This window comes from Triticum dicoccoides, chromosome 1A (genome assembly GCF_002162155.2).
Source record: "Triticum dicoccoides isolate Atlit2015 ecotype Zavitan chromosome 1A, WEW_v2.0, whole genome shotgun sequence".
Lineage (NCBI taxonomy): Eukaryota > Viridiplantae > Streptophyta > Magnoliopsida > Poales > Poaceae > Triticum > Triticum dicoccoides.
Genome location: NC_041380.1, coordinates 376,415,890 through 376,420,740, shown reverse-complemented (window position 1 = coordinate 376,420,740; position 4,851 = coordinate 376,415,890). Strand labels below are relative to the sequence as shown.

At 51.4% G+C, this 4,851-nt stretch overlaps 1 long non-coding RNA gene across 1 annotated transcript; it reads left to right on the top strand.

The window, feature by feature from the left end:
- The first annotated feature begins 2,360 nt into the window (after positions 1-2,360).
- Positions 2,361-4,553, top strand: LOC119291664. Its single transcript, XR_005142597.1, has 4 exons — positions 2,361-2,674; positions 2,931-3,083; positions 3,172-3,320; positions 4,240-4,553. It is a non-coding gene; the product is annotated as an uncharacterized LOC119291664 (long non-coding RNA).
- Positions 4,554-4,851: the final 298 nt, after the last annotated feature.

Here is a 4,851-nt window from a genome sequence, read left to right as displayed (position 1 = left end):
CCTCCACCCACGAGTCCACGACTCCCCGCACGTCCTACGACCCGCCGCCGTCTTGACTACCCGTCGTCACCCGCGGCTTTCTTGCTGGACGAAGTATGGTTGGCCGCCATCGCCGTCTTCCTGGTTGACGGCGAGCTCCCTTGTCCTCGCCGTCCGCGCCCATCCCTGCCTGGCTGCCTCCCTATTCTCCATGGGAGGTCGACTTCTTCCCCTTCTCTCTTGCCGGTCGGCGTCCTGGTGCGGCGGTGCCCCAGCGGCGCACGGGCTCAATGCCTCACTCACGCTGCCACCCCGGTGACAGCGCCGCCTCTCCGGGCACCATATTTCTGGCGCTACCAGCAGCCCAAGGCTTCCACGGCGAGCTGTAGGCGGAGAAGTGCACGCCCCCATTCCACTCAATTGAACGCCGCATCGCATCGCCGATTGAGGGGTCGACCTAGAAGATGTGGCAATTTCCTGGACGACGCCGCCGCCAACGACGAGGACGCTACTGCTTTCAGTACAACCAGTTTCCTCCCCCTTCGTCTCACCCCTCGCTCCCGCACGATTGAAAATTTCACGCACAAAAAACCAAAAAAAAAGCGAGTACAAATCGGAAACCACCATCCACGCACGCAGTCAATCTCCACCCACGAGTCCACGACTCCCCGCACGTCCTACGACCCGCCGCCGTCTTGACTACCCGTCATCACCCGCGGCTTTCTTGCTGGACGAAGTATGGTTGGCCGCCATCGCCGTCTTCCTGGTTGACGGCGAGCTCCCTTGTCCTCGCCGTCCGCGCCCATCCCTGCCTGGCTGCCTCCCTATTCTCCATGGGAGGTCGACTTCTTCCCCTTCTCTCTTGCCGGTCGGCGTCCTGGTGCGGCGGTGCCCCAGCGGCGCACGGGCTCAATGCCTCACTCACGCTGCCACCCCGGTGACAGCGCCGCCTCTCCGGGCACCATATTTCTGGCGCTACCAGCAGCCCAAGGCTTCCACGGCGAGCTGTAGGCGGAGAAGTGCACGCCCCCATTCCACTCAATTGAACGCCGCATCGCATCGCCGATTGAGGGGTCGACCTAGAAGATGTGGCAATTTCCTGGACGACGCCGCCGCCAACGACGAGGACGCTACTGCTTTCAGTACACCAGGCTCCAGGGTCCTCCCATCACCGATGGCTGCCCTCGGTGCTGTACTGCACCTCCCTGACCTCTGCTTCTTCGTAGGACGGGAGATGAGCAGGGTGTTCTCAAGCGGCAGCTCCAGGTCTACTATTAAAGGAGAATCGAACGTTGTGATGGTTCAACCAGTTTCCTCCCCCTTCGTCTCACCCCTCGCTCCCGCACGATTGAAAATTTCACGCACAAAAAACCAAAAAAAAAGCGAGTACAAATCGGAAACCACCATCCACGCACGCAGTCAACCTCCACCCACGAGTCCACGACTCCCCGCACGTCCTACGACCCGCCGCCGTCTTGACTACCCGTCGTCACCCGCGGCTTTCTTGCTGGACGAAGTATGGTTGGCCGCCATCGCCGTCTTCCTGGTTGACGGCGAGCTCCCTTGTCCTCGCCGTCCGCGCCCATCCCTGCCTGGCTGCCTCCCTATTCTCCATGGGAGGTCGACTTCTTCCCCTTCTCTCTTGCCGGTCGGCGTCCTGGTGCGGCGGTGCCCCAGCGGCGCACGGGCTCAATGCCTCACTCACGCTGCCACCCCGGTGACAGCGCCGCCTCTCCGGGCACCATATTTCTGGCGCTACCAGCAGCCCAAGGCTTCCACGGCGAGCTGTAGGCGGAGAAATGCACGCCCCCATTCCACTCAATTGAACGCCGCATCGCATCGCCGATTGAGGGGTCGACCTAGAAGATGTGGCAATTTCCTGGACGACGCCGCCGCCAACGACGAGGACGCTACTGCTTTCAGTACAACCAGTTTCCTCCCCCTTCGTCTCACCCCTCGCTCCCGCACGATTGAAAATTTCACGCACAAAAAACCAAAAAAAAAGCGAGTACAAATCGGAAACCACCATCCACGCACGCAGTCAACCTCCACCCACGAGTCCACGACTCCCCGCACGTCCTACGACCCGCCGCCGTCTTGACTACCCGTCGTCACCCGCGGCTTTCTTGCTGGACGAAGTATGGTTGGCCGCCATCGCCGTCTTCCTGGTTGACGGCGAGCTCCCTTGTCCTCGCCGTCCGCGCCCATCCCTGCCTGGCTGCCTCCCTATTCTCCATGGGAGGTCGACTTCTTCCCCTTCTCTCTTGCCGGTCGGCGTCCTGGTGCGGCGGTGCCCCAGCGGCGCACGGGCTCAATGCCTCACTCACGCTGCCACCCCGGTGACAGCGCCGCCTCTCCGGGCACCATATTTCTGGCGCTACCAGCAGCCCAAGGCTTCCACGGCGAGCTGTAGGCGGAGAAGTGCACGCCCCCATTCCACTCAATTGAACGCCGCATCGCATCGCCGATTGAGGGGTCGACCTAGAAGATGTGGCAATTTCCTGGACGACGCCGCCGCCAACGACGAGGACGCTACTGCTTTCAGTACACCAGGCTCCAGGGTCCTCCCATCACCGATGGCTGCCCTCGGTGCTGTACTGCGCCTCCCTGACCTCTGCTTCTTCGTAGGACGGGAGATGAGCAGGGTGTTCTCAAGCGGCAGCTCCAGGTCTTCGGCGGCGCCATGATCAACAAGGTGGTTTTCATACTTAGCTGTTTGTATGATGCTGTATTCATGCCATCTGCACCAATATTTCCTTCCTATAGCACTGAGCACCATATGTTCCTTATGTATGAGAAGTTGCAACGGGCATCGGAAGTGTATAGGAAATTAGGAATACATGATCGTCAATGACATATTATTCTTCAATAGCACATGTTTCTGTAGAGAGGGTCTGTACAGCCTTCTTCAATCTGGATCAAAGTATTGAGGTAACTTTATTGTCATTCAGGTTCACCGGGCTAACTAGGTTGAACAGCTCACAGACCGATGTGCTGATTTTAGTCGTAAAGCCAGGAACTGAAGATGGATTGGTCGCCAGTCTGAATTTTATCTATCTTGCTTCATATGTTTTTGGCTCCATGACCTGTATGGTTCCACCAAGGTAACTGACCATTCTGCTAGCTGCTGCGATCTGACCGTCAGTTCAGTTGTTGCCACTAACCACTACCCACCATGTTGATTGCCTGCAGATAGATGTCAAGGTGAGGGTCATTTCCGGCGTGGTGACCACCGAGTCGTGGCGAACACATGCAACGTTGGTCATACACAACAGCTCAATTTCTTCAGAATTGGCATATGTAGTCATATACTCTATACTCATGTGCTGCTATTTCTAGAGGTAGCCCCCTAATCAAATAAGTAAATATTTGGTGTCTAATTCATCATAAAATATTTGTGCTTGGCGGAATAAATTTCACACATGACTCGATTTTGTTAGTCGAATGGTTTATATGAGCAGGAGATAATCTTCTTAAACTGGACACTTAGAATAGTTCGTTACTTGTTTGCTTAGTTGTGTTATCTATCCCATCTCTTGTGCATGGAACATAACCTCAAAATCTGCACATAATATTCCAAGGTCTCCATCACGATATGTCAAGTAAATCTCAAAAAGTGAGTTGATTAATTTCCATGTGATGTGTAAGTTATTAGTGGCCATTTTTTTTAACCATCCAGTTTGAGTTCACTTCTGGCAGGTAGACTTCTAGAATATGACACTTTCAAGATTTTTTCGATTATGTGATGTAGCAACGTCAGATGTGGTAGAAAATGCATTCATGGTTCGTGTGAAAAAGGGCAAAAGCTTTGCCTCTGCTTATACTAACCATTAGTTTAGGATAGTATACACAGATCTATGTTGCATTAGATTTTTAAAACTCTTTACGGCAGCTGGTTTGTGCATAATTTACAGAGATAGTTTTCCTGATTGACTTACATGCTGTTTGTTCTAAAAAAATAAAAAATGTATGCATGTGAATGGTGGGTATGCCTGAATGTTTTCCCGCTAAAGAAAAAAGATACAACTGAAACTTATGGGACCTTTATCCAACTCCTAGGTTTTTGCCAGCGGCTGAGGTAGGAAATATACAAATCACAAGCAACCATATTGTACGTCTTGATTAGGCCATCAAGAGAGCAAATTTCCGCAAATTCCAGTTCTCAAAAAAGTTGCTCACTTTCAGAAGTATTAGCTATTGGATAATGTTATGTGTCTCTGCGGAAGTCTTTATTTATTTTGGTCTGTGCATATGTGACAGGTCTAAACTCGAGGGGGGTGATTGATATTGTCATGCGTGTGAAGGTGTGCTTCACAAATGCTCTTCTGCTTGGGAACATAGAACTGCAGGATTTGCTTCCAATGGTTATGCCTTAGATCATGAAAACGAAAGTGACACCCAGGTAATGGAAGTCTTTTTTTCTTCTAAATTTGATAAATTATCAGTTATGTATGTGCTATTGCAGTGTGCCTTGAACATTGTGTTGTACAAAAGATTGGGATGATTTTCAGAAGATGCAATGATATATATGTGTCTAGGATTAGAATTAGATAGTGGATTGGTAGACACGATTATCCTTGATCTTTTAATCATCATCCTAAGTTAAGGAAACAAATGCATGTATCCTCTCTTTTTGCTATGTCCATGTTTTATTGAAGATTGATACAAATAAACAATATTCTTGATCATGATGTATGAAAAAAGCTCCTCACGTCTCATGTGAATGTGATTGACTTGTCTATTAAGATGAATAGCAAGATAATAAGGTCATGCATGCACGCTGCCGAAAACACTCCCTGGCGTCTATGTGTGGCTACAACAAAAACAATATTTGTGTTCTCTATTTTTTTGGTGAAGTAGAGCAGGGCCAGG